The sequence below is a fragment of the Aquarana catesbeiana genome, linkage group LG02, assembly GCF_042186555.1.
Source record: "Aquarana catesbeiana isolate 2022-GZ linkage group LG02, ASM4218655v1, whole genome shotgun sequence".
Classification (NCBI taxonomy): Eukaryota; Metazoa; Chordata; class Amphibia; order Anura; family Ranidae; genus Aquarana; species Aquarana catesbeiana.
In genome coordinates, this window is record NC_133325.1 from 454,450,571 (window position 1) to 454,466,242 (window position 15,672).

Consider the following 15,672-nt stretch of genomic DNA (forward strand, 5'->3'; position numbering starts at 1 on the left):
ATTGTATAATAGAGATGGGCGAGCAGTACTTAACTTGTGCGTATTCTTGTCCAGCTTGGATACCTTCATAATTTTAGTTCAGGTTTACTAATTAGAAATCAGTGTTGTAGACACTCTTTGGATTCCATCACTCCTCCGCCACAACAAGTCTTGGTGCGGAAGACAGAATAATGTACCTGTCAAAAATAAGTAAATGGATCTGTCATATAGAGGAGGTAGCGCTAGGCCCAGAGTGTCTATACTGTGGACACACCATCCTCAGCGCATGTTCAGTCATTTGCTAGCTAGGGCAATGCTGATGAGGCAGGCAGCAGAGTCCTAGCAAAGGGTGACTGATTCATGGCCCAATGTTGACCAGGAGATTCCCCTCTCTACAGCTGAAAGTAAAGGGGAAAGGGCGAGATGTTGACTGACATCATTTTCCAAATATGGCCATTGCAATGCTTGGTTAATGACATCAGCCAGAATCCCTGCCCTATATTTATTTTTAGCTGTTGGCTGAGGGAACTCCCAGCTAGCAGCTGAATAGGACTAAAGATGAGTCGATGGCTGCTATAACGCTGACGGTTCCTGGCTTCATAGCAACCAGAAAGCGCTGTGAGATAATCTGTCATATTCATAACAACTTCTCGGCACAAAATACCCCACACTCAGCACTGGCGTCTCTCTGTATGCTAGAATTAGAATTTGTCACAGACATAGTGGTACATTCTAAAGGTGCCACAAATAAGAACCACCTGAATTCGTTGCACATATGGGTAATCTGAACTAAACTGTCCCAATGCTTTGGTGAATTTGACGCAGGACTTCTGTTTTAATGCGGAAATACTGCTAGAAAAGTGACAGGGTTGCTTTATTGAATTCCTCCTAAGTTTCTAGCCATATATACCCTTTATCTATTTCTAACAAATTGCTTTAAAAATTTAGAAGCAATTTCGCACAGTGTATTGCATTTGCTGTGGTTTTTTTTAGTATGGTATGAGGAAAGAAGGGGTTAGATAAAGTGTATCTAAAGGACAATCTTTTTATTAGCTTTGGATAGAATGAGAAAAGACTAGAACACCTGTCACATTGTTTTTTTTTTTTCTTTCTATGTCCTCACTGGGGAAATTCACCTTCTTTGTGTTCTGGTGACTAGGACTCAAAGTAAGATAAAATCCAAAGTTTTAAGTTTTCACTGGAAGTTAGGGTGCATTTTCTAGTGGGGAGGGATGCTTGTTCCAGTGACAACTGTCCAAGAAGGGATTTTCCTTATGTCATATAGATTTCCTCTTCCTTCAGGTTGTACCTATGGGACAAGATATTATTATTATACAGGATTTATATAGCGCCAATAGTTTGCGCAGCGCTTTACAACATCGGGGAAGACAGTACAATTACAATACAATTCAATACAAGAGGGATCAGAGGGCCCTGCTCGTTAGAGCTTACAATCTAGAAGTAAGATATGAAGGTTAATCTTTCCAAAAACACACAGATGGCAAAAAAAAGATAAAAAGGCTATAACATTCCCTGCTTCATCCAAAATGAAAAAACATCCCTTTAGATATTTTATAAAGTGTATGTATAGGCAAAGCTTTTTTTTAGTTTTGGATGGAGTGGGGAAGAACCTCTTTCAAGATTTTATTGCTCTGTCCTCACTAGACTCTACATCTCTATTTGCTCTGGTGATCATTGTCTAGAGCTAAAAGTTGTCACCAGAACAAGAGTTGAGGAAATTCCCTAATGGGTATATCTATTTAAAATTGAAATTTGCCTCACTTTGTAGAGATCATCTCTCATTTTCTGTTGTGTCTCCAGAACAGGAAGCAAAGGGGAATCTTCCCAACAGTAAATTTCTAACAGATTTCAACCCCCTCTACTCTATCCACAACAAAGAAAATGTTTTGACCAAAATACACTTGAAGGAAAATGGATTTGTGATGAGTGGGAAAAAGGTATGAGGGGTACCCCTTATACCTGTTGTGAGCTATAGGGCCTAAATGTCTAGCTATTTTTTGGCACTAATCAGACTCATGAAGATCCCTTCATCACCTGACATGCATAATCATTGATCAGTACAAGTTGGGAGGTTTTCCCAGCTGAGGAAGTACAATGTAGTGCTAGGATAATTACAGGCATACCCCACTTTTAAGTACACAATGGGGTTTATTTACTAAAGCTGGAATGTGGAAAATCAGGCTCACTTCTGCATAGAAACCAATGAGCTTCCAGGTTTTATTACCAAAGCTTACTTAAACATGCTGGGGTTAGAAGCCCATTGGTTTCTATGCAGAAGTGAGCCTGATTTTGCACTTTCCAGCTTTAGTAAATAAACACTATAGTGTACTTAAAAGTGGGGTATGCCTGTACTGCTGTATGAATAATCCGACATGTTCTAACCCAATAAAAGCCCTTTTAAAATGCCAACGGTTTCCTCATATAATCGTCAGATATAGTCACACAACATTTTTCAGACTTCTGCAATATACGTATTGGTGTCTTAAAGCTACATCCTCTGTGTATGGTGAAACTGCTTTCTACTAACTTTCTGATAAATGCAATTATTGTTGTGACCATTTGGATGAGTTGAAGATTTTGCCCTCCACCTCCACTTCGAATTTGTACTGTAGATGTACCTTAAGTTAATGGCTTGTCGGATGCTTGTACAATATGACTTACCTTTTTAGCAAATATTTTAAGACTTGCAACTTCAAGTACATTGTTAAACAACAGTGTTCCCCAGCCCTTGTCAGGACCTAACAACATTCTATGACAGGTGATGGTAAGCCATAGCAAACAAGAAACAATTACACTCAAAACATATGTTAAATACCCTTTGAGAAAAATGCTTCCCAGAGTCTGGCAATTTTTTGTTGTCCATCACAATCAATCAAAATCCTAGTTTATAGATAACAAGATTTTTTTATAGCTCACTTTTGATACAGCAGCTCCTTTATATGTATTAGGCTTCATGTACACTGCTGCTGGTAAACAGACGTTTAGGAGCAGTTAGACGTTTTTTTTAGCTGCCTCTGAACTCTCCTCTATGTTATCTTATCAGTACACAGGGTCATTTATAGTAGTTTCTAGGCAGTTGAGTTTAGAAGCATTTTTTGGAAAGCAAAAAAATGCATTCAAGACGGATGTTCAGATGTATTTGAAGTGCCAAATGCCTGTAACATCCTGTAAACGCGTGTAAACGCCTTAACTCGTGTTTAGCCACATTTCGTTAACAGGCGTTTTACATTTTTTGACTATTTTGAAGAAAAAAAAAACGCTTCTAAACGCAAATGTGGCTAAACACAGCATGTAAACTCTGCAAAACGGACGTTTTTAAACATCGGTTACTATCTGTCAAGTTACATCGTTCAGGAGAGGTTGTAAAATGTCCTGTGTACATTAATCCTTAATGCATTTTTTGAATTTACAGTTCAAATATTATTATTTTTTTCTTAGTCAAATATGAGCATGTCAATAATATGTGCCACAGCCTTATATTCATTTGAGTTTGTGAGTTTTAACCTTGGATTTTGAAGTATGGGCCTGCTTAATATAAATGGGAGAAAGTCTGTGCTGCCCAATACATCTTCATATGACAGGGCACCTTAAAAAAAACAAAAACTTAGGCTAACTCCAAATCTATAAAAATAATACCTTTACTTGTTCCTGAGCTGCATTTATCTGCCCTTCTTGTCTTGGTGTCAGACCCCCATGGTATATACCAACTTCCCTGTGGCACGTGGTTTCTTTCTATTTTGAAGTACACTCTTTTTAAATAGTACCCCTGATGGCATCAAAATGATAACGTACCCAATTACACTATATAGTGGCAGCCGGACTACATCATAGTTTGCAGTGTTTTCTGTACATTGTAAGCAATGTAGGGTACTACTATGTAACTTTTGTGGTTTATGGATTGGCTTAGAATGCTCCAAACACTTCCACTGCATATCTCCCAACATTTTGAGATGGAAATGAGGGACACCTACTATCAAACGTATGTAGGCATAGGAAACACCCCCTGTCACACTCCCTTAAAGGAAAATTAACCAAAAAAAAGGTTAATTAAATCCACAAGGGCTTTTTTTACCACTACTATTCCTTTATATTGGCTTTTAAAATTTACAAATGCAGCAATTTATAAATTGGATGAAAGGTTTAGCACTAGGAAACACTTTTTGAAAAAACAGACCAAAATGAGGGACAAATGAAGGGGGAAGAGGGACAGAAGGACATTGCTCAAAATCAGGAACAGTCCCTTGAAAGCAGGGATAGTTGGGTGCTATGCCACTGTTATGATGTATTTATGTATTTCTAATGCTAAAATGTTTTTTTATTTTTTTTATTTTGTATAGCGTAAGGAATGGTTATAACCCCTGTTGGTTTGTTGTGTCATTTGTGTCCCTTTGGAGAGATTTTCCTTTTTCTTTCTGTAATTCAAAACCAGCAGGAAGTGAGAATAAATCTGTTCAAAGTGGGGTAAGTTCTCCCCTAGACAGTTCCTGCATGAACCAGTGTCCCAATTTTAAAAACTTCCCCTCTATTTCTGTTCTGGCAGAAACTCAAAATTTTGGATTTTCCCTTACTTTCTTTCCCAGTGACAGTATACAGCAAAGCAAATAGAAAATTCAATCTTCCTAATGGGGGCACAAAAGTTAGTTGGGGTTCTAACCCTTCAAAACATTGCCTTTAGATATCCATTAGGTACAAGACTGAATTTATACAACATTTACCCCTTTTAATGAGTCTTAATGCTGGGAGGTGGAGGAACTGTCCCAATCACATGATCACTGTGACTGGTTCTTAGAGCAATCACATGATCAGGAGCCCATCCCGTTGGTGGCTCAATAACAAACAGGGACCGGTCAGTGTGCTGGGAGTGCACAGCGAGCATGCTCTCAGCACACAAACCCAGACACCCATGGATGCTGCTAGGTATATATACTTTACGGCGGTAAGAAGAAGCTAATATGGCCCTGTTACTTTTATTCATTTACATTCATATCAACGGCAACTGTGCAGACAGGAAAAGAGAACTATAGTTACAGTGAGCCCAGCTGATCCTCATAAAGCAGCTTATACCACCTTTTACCCTAATCTCAATACAGTGCCTATTTTGTGTTTCCCATGCTGACTGGTTGCAACGTGATTTCTTACAGTGCAAATGGTAAAACATTAACACTTTCAAGGAATGAAAAAAAAAAGTGTCATTTTATGGTCCGAAACTAATTAGCAAGAGTTTAAATACAGAAGAAAGAAAAGGAAAGGATAAAGAAAAGAAAGAAAAGCCTAATGTTTGGGCAGACTGAATGGAAATGTGATGTGATGATATAAAAGGTTGGGTTGTTTGTCCCAGTGTCCTGCTCCTATTCTGGTTGCCACGTGCTCTGGAAGGAGTCTCGGGCCGCTTTGGCAAGGACATTGGAGGAGGTGTTCACCAGGAGTCTGGCAGTGACATGGAGACTGTGAAGTTATACAGAGGAAACTGTGTATTCAAACCGAGAAATATCCCTAGCTCAGCATGTAATGTACAGTATAAAAGGAAAAAAGTATAATTGTTCTTCATGGTGGAAAGAAAGTGAGCGACGCAATCTGCGTCAGTATCACAATTAACTAGGGCTGGACAAGGAAATTGAATCATAATTAATAGCATCTTGCATACACTGGACAGCTTTTAGCTTGTATAGCCTGCAGGTACCTTGGTGCATAAAAAGGCTGCTGTTTCCTTTGTGGTGTGTAGGAGCTATAGGAAATATGTAGTAAAGGCTGGGCAGGGAATAAAAAAACTGAATGCATTCTTTCCTACGTGATGTTCTTTTTCAGAAGGACCAGGCATTTATACAAAGTCCTGAGGTTAACACTATCCAAGTGAACATTTTACAGTAAATACGGATGATGGGGCCTGATGTAAAGAAACATTACATAGCTCAATAACTTGTGGAGTTATGTTTCATTCCCGTTGTTCTTTAAAACATTTAGGCTGATTGGATGTGTGTAATTGGCTGCAAGTTTAGGGGTCACTTCAGAGGTCAGGTTAAGCATTAGGTTAGATTCACATCTATGCATGTTGCTTATGAGCGTTTTTGCAGTGTATTTTGCTGTGCTTTCCACGCTTTTCAAACTGCGATTTTACCACGATTTTATTATGATTTTGCCATGATTTGCATTTTGCTGGGTTTTTTTTACATTCACTGTATATAGCCGGTTGCTAAGAAGCGGGCCGGGAAGCCGGCCACTGTGTCCTTGACGATCGATAAGTCATTAGCAGTCAAGAAAAAAAAATTAAAAACTGCGTGGGCCCCCCCACAGGTCCATACCAGGCCCTTCGGTATGGTTGAGGTATTGTTGGTATGGTTCGGGGGGGCTCACTCACTCATCCTCTCCCTTTCCTGACCTGCCGGGCTGCATGCTTGGGTAAGGGTCTGGTATGGATTTTGGGGGGGACCCCACGCCATTTAAAAAAATAAAACATTTGGTGTGGGGGTGTCCCCTTAAAATCCATACTAGACCAAAGGGTTTTTTGGTGAATTTTTTTTTAGTCGGCAAATCTTTTTTTTTTACATTAAGCTGTCAGCGTGGAATCCCGTTGACAGCTGATGACTCATTGGTTGTTAAGGACGTGGCGGCCGGCTTCCCAGCCCACTCCTTAGCAATCAGATTTATACAGTAAACGTAAAGAAAAAAAAAACACAAATCGCAGAATGCAAATTTCGTCAAAATTGCGGTAAAAGCACAGTACTTGCATTTTGGATGCGGGTCCATTGAAGTCTATTACATGCAAAATGCTGCATGCTGCCAAAAAAAAGGCCCTGACCCTTTCAAAAAACGCAGAGGCACAAAAATGCATTGGTGTGAATGTGTTCCATAGGAACCCATGTTAAAAATAATGTCCTGCGTTTAAATTAAATGTTATTGTATGTGCCAGCAGTTAAAGCAAGCTGTGCTTTCCCCATGCAGGGGGAAAGCAATATGTTTATTTTAAAGCCCACACCTCCTGCAGCACATACGCCCCTTTGCATTACTACCCACTGATCCATACAGTCTCTGAGGGTAATGGCAATACCTGTTACTTCTGGGTACAGAGGGAACATGTGATTGGCCCAGCCCTGTGTAAGCTGGAACTCTGTCTTGAGTTTACACAGGATTGTTTTTAATTACTACCCATGGTAAATGCTGTGGCAGAAGAGCGAAAGGAAGATAATTATGTGTTGCTGGGGAGGGGGGAAAATAAGTAAAACTGTTGCTTTGCCCTGTAATGGTTAAAGAAGAATTCTAAACAATGGTTGGTAAGGATTGGTAAATTCCCAAGGTGAACCTGTGAACATTGCACTCGTCCTTATTAAAATCGTTGCTGTGGTATCAAAGCAGCATTGTTGGATAGCTAGCTCTTGCCACCACCCACTGATATCTGAAAACACTGGACAAAGAAGACAGAACTCTAGCTGGCAGCACAAAGGAAAAGGAGTGGTGGGGAAACAGAGCAGATGGAGCCTGCACAGTTATCCCCTTCTTTGAGCCCTGCAAACAGAAATTCTGCAGCCCACCTTGTTATGCAGCCTGTAACCTCTTGCAGCCACCAAATAGTCCTTAGGACAGTGGTTCTCAACCTGGGGGTCGGGACCCCCTCGGGGGTCGAATGATGATTTGCCAGGGGTCACCGAATCCTGGGCTGTTCCTGAAGCCCGCACCACTCTCCAGCCTTTTTGCTGTCGCCCAGCAGGGCTGTTCCTGGAGCCCACGACCGCCCACTGCATGGCTGGGAGGCAGAGACTAGAGGTCAGCTGACTGGTAAGGAATGTGAAGTGGGAGGGTCTGGAGAAGACCCTATCTCCTGATTTTGGCATAGGTGTCACTGATATGAGACAACACAAAGTCAGAGACATAGTGAAGCCGGAGATTCAGTGAGTAACACTACCTGTGATTATAGTTACCATTAAAAGTCCCCACTACAGTTCTCAGATCAGCATTGATCAAGAGCACCTAAGTTGGCTGATCAGAACTCCCCCCAGCACTGCCACTCATCCCATTCCCCCCACCCTCCCACGAAGGAGTAAGAGAAGTAAGAGAAGGAATAAAAATTGAGAATACGTGGAAGGGAGAGGAAAAGAGGGGGAGGAACAAAAAAAAGGGAAAGAAAGAATAAGAGAAAGAACAAGAAAGACGGCTAGAGAGAGGGATGGGAAAAAAAACAAGAAATTAAGATAGAGAGAGATAAAAGGGAAAGAAAGGAGAACAAAGAAAGAGGTGGTACATCCTAAAATGTACCATGGGTTTTAATACTGTACAAGTGGAAGGGACTCGGAGGGAACTATATGTCCGTGGGTTAGGGGCGCAAGTTACTTGTCTTGCCTTGGGTGCTGACAACCCACGCTACTAAAATAATTTTACTGTTAGGGGTCCCCACAACTCAGGAAATTTTATAAAGGGGTCACGGCACTAGAGAGGTTGAGAACCACTGCCTTAGGAGAAGACTACAGTAGTAGCTGGTGACTTGTGTTGCGTGAGTGATAGCAGCTGGGGAGCATGCTGTCATTCACAAAAAAACAAGCCGACAACAGCACACACCAGCAGCTAATATATTTGTCTGATATTTGTCTGAGAGAGACATAAGACTGCTACACAATTACTGTGAATGCACAATGTCCTGTGGAATTCATACTAGATGGTCAGCTTTTTTCTTGAGAAAGTTAGTCAGAGGTGTTTACCCAGGGTAGAGGTAGTTCATAGAATTACATTGTTTAGCAGGATTGGGCGATTGTCATCTTGTCATGTGTATAATCTTGTAGTGAAAGTCTTCCCGGTGCTGTGACATATATTACATATCATACATTTTGGTCCATAAAGATGAGAACATCATTTGTCACTGCCAACACTTTTGGATACAAGAAAATACACCATATATGCAAGGTTAATAGGCAGTGGCCACATGTAAAGCATTATGCACATACAGAAAACATATGTAAGTCAATCATAAACCGACATTGTGTTAAATTTTTTTATTTTTTTTGGGGGGGGATAAAGTCATCTTAATTAGATGAAGGAGCTAATGGTTGGTTTGGGTCCCTCCTAGCCCATCTAGAGGTAACAGTTCCTCAGTTGCCCCACAGCCCTCACCAACTATCCAGCAGCAATCATTTAATGTACCTCCACCTATAAGATTCTGTTCCTATGTACCAGACCCTGGTGGACCAACATCAAATGTACCCCTCCTCTTCTAATTATTATTGGAGATGCATGGAAGTCGAGGGTTCCCCCTTATACATCTTGTGGGACTGCTGCCTAATCTCACCATTTTGGCAAAAGAAAAATCTTCACCTCATATAAAATCAATGATTTTTCAGACATACAGGCATCCCTGGCAGTTACCCTTCCGTATCCCTTCTTAGGCACTGTTTGTTGGCAGCCCAGGATGCTATCTCACATCACTGGAAAACCACCTCTATTCCTAGTCTGTTGGAATAGGCCCAGATACTGAACAACAAAATGACAATGGAGATGTTGGGAGCTGACGATGGTCCAAATCCTGAAAATGTTTGTACCACGTGAACATGTTGGCAGGCCTACAGTGAATCTGCTGCCTTCCGAGCCCTAATCTCTCAATGATTTTTTCTGTCCTTATCATCTTGTAGATCTTCAAGTGTCTGTTTTCTCAGAACATCTGTTCCCTTCCCTTTCTCTTATCTTTTCTCCCCTTTCCCTTCCTCTTCACCATTTCTTAGTTTTATTTGTTGTTTATGATTTTACTACCTTGCCTTTGTATCAAAACCTGAAAACTTGAATAAAAATAATATTGAACTAATGGATCCTCACTCCCTAATCTTTGCTGGGTAATACATTTATTTGAACAGCTCTGATAAAGAGAATTAGGGTGTATGGGATACCCAGCAGCTTTAAAAAGGTTCCATCCACAACAAGCACAAACGGAGGAAAAGTTTTTTTTAGCCCCCCCTCTTTAACTGGTTTGTTGTGCCTTTAGGACGAGACTGGCAATACTTGTAGGGTTGGAAGTTCAGGCTTCCTGCAGTGTCTACTAGTAGAGGCTTGTGCCTAGCCCACCAGGGCTCTCATAACAGTGATGTTATCTTTACATGATGCTCCAAATGGGCAGCCATGCTCCTGGAATCACCTTCCTTCTGACAGCATCAAATTTCAGGCCTAAAGAACTTTTTCTCAGCAGTAGTCTTGCCCAGGCAGCAGGCCTGGGAGGCTCAGATAGAGAGTATATCACCCCCCCCCCCCCAGGGTAGAGCCCCAGACGCAAAAGAGCTTCCCCAAATGTTTATACTCTAGTGATTGGCCAGGATGAATATTCATAACCCAGGGCATGGTCACCTCTCACACTATTCCCAGGGACACGTCCCGGCAACATGAGGAAGCAAACGATCACCTGAGCATATGGGTACTCACAAAAATAATATTACATACTGTAAATCAGGACAGGGGGTTAACAGCCCGACAGTACTAAATTAGGGTGACCAGAGGCCCCCCGGTTTCTGGGGACAGTCCCTGGACTGAAGACACTGTCCCCAGAGCAAGACTGTCCCTGGTTTTGTCCCCGAATTCAGTGGCATTGCTATGGTGATGGAGGGGGCGGGGCGCCCCGGGTGAATGGTTCTATCAGTACTCTGTTCCTCCCATCTCCCGCCTTACGCTTAGATTCTGAAAGCCGCTGAGTTCACCCCCTTCTGTCAATCTTCTCAGATTCGCTGGTATACTGGCCACAGTAGATGTCCTTGTCCTCATAGCTAGGCACACACTGCCCAGGCTGTGCCATGCTGGTGGGCTAGGAGGATGTCCTTGGATGAGAATCGGGGGAGGGGGCAGGATTTACTCCTGCTGAAGAGTCTCCTCTGTCCCATGCACTTCTGTTCTGCACTGTCTTCTGCCTGCATGATGACATCGGATCAGTGAGTCTGTACTCACCACAGTGCTGGAGGGGGACATACGAGTTTACTTGCACTACATCTGTACAGTTATACTACTGAGGGATCTGCACTGGGGAAGGGGGGGGTTCTACTACTGAGGGGTCTACCCTGGGGAAGGGGGAGGTTTTACTACTGAGGGGTCTGTACTGGAGAAGGGGGAGGGTTTACTATTGAGGGGTCTGTACTGGGAAAGGGGGAGGATCTACTACTGAGGGGTCTACACTGGGGAAGGGGGAGATTCTACTACTGAGGGGTCTGTACTGGGGAAGGGGGGTTCTACTACTGAGAGGTCTGCCCTGGGGAAGGGGATGGTTCGACTACTGAGGGGTCTGTACTGTGGAGGGGGGTTCTACTACTGAGGGGTCTGTACTGGGGAAGGGGGGTTCTACTACTGAGGGGTCTTCACTGGGGAAGGGGGGAGGGGTTCTACTACTGAGGAGTCTGCACTGGGGAAGGGAGGGGTTCTACTACTGAGGGGTCTGCACTGGGGAAGGGGGATTCTACTACTGAAGGGTCTGCACTGGGGAAGGGGGGATTCTACTACTGAGAGGTCTGCACTGGGGAAGGGGGGTTCTTCTACTGAGGGGTCTGTACTGGGGAAGGGGGGGTTCTACTACTGAGAGGTCTGCATTGGGGAAGGGGGGGTTCTTCTACTATTGAGGGTTCTGCGCTGGGGAAGGGAGGGGGTTCTACTACTGAGGGGTCTGCACTGGGGAAGGGGTGTTCTACTACTGAGGGGTCTGCACAGGGGAAGGGGGGGTGTTCTACTGCTGAGGGGTCTGCACTGGGAAAGGGGGGGTTCTAATACTGAGGGGTCTGTACTGGGAAAGGGGGTTCTACTACTGAGGGTCTGCACTGGGGAAGGGGGAGGTTCTACTACTGAGGGGTCTGTACTGGGGAAGGCAGGGTTCTACTACTGAGGGGTCTGCACTGGGGAAGGGGTGTTCTACTACTGAGGGGTCTGCACAGGGGAAGGGGGGTGTTCTACTACTGAGGGGTCTGCACTGGGAAAGGGGGGGTTCTAATACTGAGGGGTCAGTACTGGGAAAGGGGGGTTCTACTACTGAGGGGTCTGCACTGAGGAAGGGGGAGGTTCTACTGCTGAGGGGTCTGTACTGGGGAAGGCAGGGTTCTACTACTGAGGGGTCTGCCCTGGGGAAGAGGGAGATTCTACTACTGCGTGGTCTCCCCTGGGAAAATGGAAGGTTCTACTACTGAGGGGTCTGTACTTGGGAGGGAGGGAGGGGTTCTACTACTGAGGGGTCTGTACTGAGGAAGGGGGGTTCTACTACTGAGAAGTCTGCACTGGGGAAGGGGGGAGGGGTTCTACTACTAAGGAGTCTGCACTGTGAAAGGGGGGGTTCTACTACTGAGGGATCTGCACTGGGGAAGGGGGGGTTCTACTACTGAGGGGTCTGTACTGGGGATGGGGGGATCTACTACTGAGGGATCTGCATTGGGGAAGGGGGGGTTCTACTACTGAGGGGTCTGCACTGGGGAAGGGGGAGGGGTTGTACTACTGAGGGGTCTGCACTGGGGAAGGGGGGGTTCTACTACTGAGGGGTTTGCACTAGGGAAGGAGGGGGGTTCTACTACTGAGGGGTCTGCACTGGAAGAAAGGTGGGATTCTACTACTGAGGGGTCTGCACTGGGAGAAAGGGGATTCTACTACTGAGGGATCTGCACTGGGGAAGATGGTTGTTCTGTCTCATGGACGAAATGTGAGAAACGTGTATATCATACAATCATTATACACACACACCACATATACTGCGTATATAATTTGAGGAAAATATGCTTATAAAATAGTTTACAATTTGCCAATTAAAAAAAAAATATATGTCCCTGGATTTCAATTTAAAAATCTGGCAACCTTATACTAAATATAATGTAGAGGTTTTTCTACATATGACAAGGCAGCTACATAAGTTTTTGCTAGTATGCATCAGCTTAAAAATGTTAAAAACAAGTAATACTACCCTGCCCTAAAGAGCAGTGGGCAACGATTACACTAGGCACCACAACTGCAAAGGAGGGATTATGTGCTTTGAACCCAGCTGTAAACAATGGCTGCTTATAGTTGAAAATGTGTGTTGCATATGAAGGTCCTTTACAGAAGTGACACAGATCAGATTCATGAGCATTGACTGAAAAACTGAAGACCAGTCCTCTATAGGCTATATTTTTTTGCTTGAATTGGAAAATATTCTATTATTAACAGCTACCAGTAGATTCACACATACTATTGAAAACCCTGGAAGTATTTCCAGCTAGTTAGGTCAGGCCAGGTTTGAAGACCTCTTGTTGAGGGTTGGGACCAGAGCTGTGACAGTTTATCTGACCCTGTTCATGAAGACTCCATTTTATTAGTGCGTATGGCTGACTATTGCTGTGCTGGCAATTCTTCCCATCATTGTACTTGCGGGTAATGCTAGGGGGCACTGCTGGGGGAAAAGAATCTTTTTATTTACAGTCTAAACTTGTTGGGCATTGTTTGACATTTTTGGTGACTGGGGAAAACCCTACTCTTTATTACTTGTTTGGGCTGTGTTTATCTCTTTTACTTGGCAGCAGGGCAGTGTTTATGCCTGAACTACCGTTGTGAACTTCTTGCCATGTCTCCTGCAGCAAGGACTGGCAGATGCACACATGCTTGCGCTGCGCATAACGGCCAAATCCTTTGCATGCTCTGTTGTTCTAGGAAATTACCGTGACAGTCTCTGAAGAACTTTTTTCTCAGACGCAGTTTCCTTCCATGCTCTGGAACACTGCTTGGGTCCTTTAATCCCTTGAGTGAGGGATTAAGTAGCTCCTTTCTTAAAGATATATACATGTATTTGCATGTAAGCAACATGTCTGACACCAGTATATGATCTGTCAAAAGAGAATTGAAAGCCATAGAAAAATGGAGTCCGTATATCTGACCTGTCCGCCACCTCAGATTTTATGTACGACACAGTGCTGAATGCAAGCTGTGTTCTGTCTCATGCACTTCTTTTTCTGGTAAAGTTTACTTCATTGGAGTTAGAGCTGTGAGTAATTCTTAGGCTTTTCATCATCAGGCTTCTGGTGATCGCCAGTCTGTGAGACTTCAACCTAGTCTTCTGTTTAAATGTTCTCAAAGTTTTACAAGTTTAGTGTATTTGTCACTGACGATAGTTTCTACTGAAAAGTTCTGCAAGTAGATGTTTATTGCCCTTGTATTGATTTCTTTCTTGTTGTTCTAGTTCACCTATATCTTTTTTGGTGTGCCCGCTCAACTGTTTAGAGTGCTTTTCCCCTTAATTTCTTATTATCCATAAAGCTGCGTCCCCCATGGACAATGAAGAAATTGGGATTTTCGTACTCGCTATAAAACCTATTTCTTGGAGTCCATTGACAGACACCGCTCCCTCTTCATCTGCTTTCTTTCTTCTTTGGACTGCTACAGCTGAGCAAGTGTTATGCCACGTACACACGAGCGGACTTTACGGCAGACTTTGCCCGGCGGACGGGATTTCGTCGGACAATTCGATTGTGTGTGGGCTCCAGCGGACTTTGTTTTCTCAAAAGTTGGACGGACTTAGATTTGAAACATGTTTTAAATCAATCCGTCGAACTCGAGTCCAGTCGAAAAGTCAGTACGTCTGTATGCTAGTTTGACGGACAAAAAGCCACGCTAGGGCAGCTATTGGCTACTGGCTATGAACTTCCTTGTTTTAGCCCGGTCATACATCATCACGTACGAATTTGACGGACTTTGATGGATTGTGTATAGGCAAGTCCGTTCATTCAGAAAGTCCATCGTAAAGTACGTTGAAAAGTCCGCCGGGCAAAGTCTGCCGTAAAGTCCGCTCGTGTGTACGCGGCATTAGGTGGGAGGGGGTTATGGGCTATAGGGGCCTGGTCTTTGGTTTTCTTTGTACCTTACCTAAACTAATGAATGAATGAACAAAGAGTTACAACCATATGTTACTGGGATTTTGCTTTGGTGTTTTCAGGATTATTACAATTTGGAAGAATGGGTTGAACTTGATGGCTACATTGGTGCATTACCAGCTGTACGAAAATGATTAAACTTAATTTTATGAAGTATAGTGGAAATTCATATCATATTCCTTAAATCATGGATTATATATGAGGATAATACTCAAGAAAAACTTTATATTGTTCACAGTATCTATATACATGGTTAGCACTCTTGCTTTGTAGTGCTAGGGTATCATGTTCACTTGCCACAAAGGATGCTAGTTACATGGAGTCACATGGAGTTGTTCTCTATGAGTATCTGTAGGTTTCAATTGTATTCTTCCGATTCCCATCAAAACCTAAGACAGACTGATAGGTAAGGTTAACTGATTGCTGTTTAGATTGTCCCTTAAGAGTAAATACGTGTGTGTTTATATGGCTCTGGCATGAAGATTAGAGCACTTTACATGCAAAGACTGATGCGAATAGTTTTGTGTATTCTCCAGTTCACTGTGGAAGATGTAGTGCTGTTGAAATATGCAAAATGCAAAAAATGTATAAACTGTACAATTACTGTACTAATTGTGTTTAACATTTACCACACATAAAAACAGTGTTAACAATTTAAAAGCTGATGTCCAGGCAAGAATCTAAATACAGAACTAAAATACATTTTGGTGGTAGCTGTTTGCCTCCTAAAACGATTTGTCATTATGTGGAGCCAGTTTATGGAATTTGGGTAAAAGTTTTTTCCAGCTAAAAGCCTTTTCTTGAACAAAATGGGGCTGACATTTAGATTTAATAATGATTGGGCTTA

The 15,672-nt window shown here is 42.9% G+C and overlaps 1 protein-coding gene and 1 long non-coding RNA gene across 5 annotated transcripts in view; one reads left to right on the forward strand and one right to left on the reverse strand.

Moving 5' to 3' along the window:
* LOC141128360 (uncharacterized) overlaps nt 1–15,672 on the reverse strand; it is a 76,161-nt gene that overhangs the window by 49,342 nt on the left and 11,147 nt on the right. For all 4 annotated transcript variants that reach the window (XR_012241682.1, XR_012241681.1, XR_012241683.1 and 1 more), the window contains exon 2: nt 1,116–1,288. This is a non-coding gene — a long non-coding RNA (uncharacterized lncRNA). The remainder of the gene's footprint in view (nt 1–1,115; nt 1,289–15,672) is intronic.
* COL8A2 (collagen type VIII alpha 2 chain) overlaps nt 1–15,672 on the forward strand; it is a 220,393-nt gene that overhangs the window by 3,776 nt on the left and 200,945 nt on the right. The window lies entirely within an intron of this gene.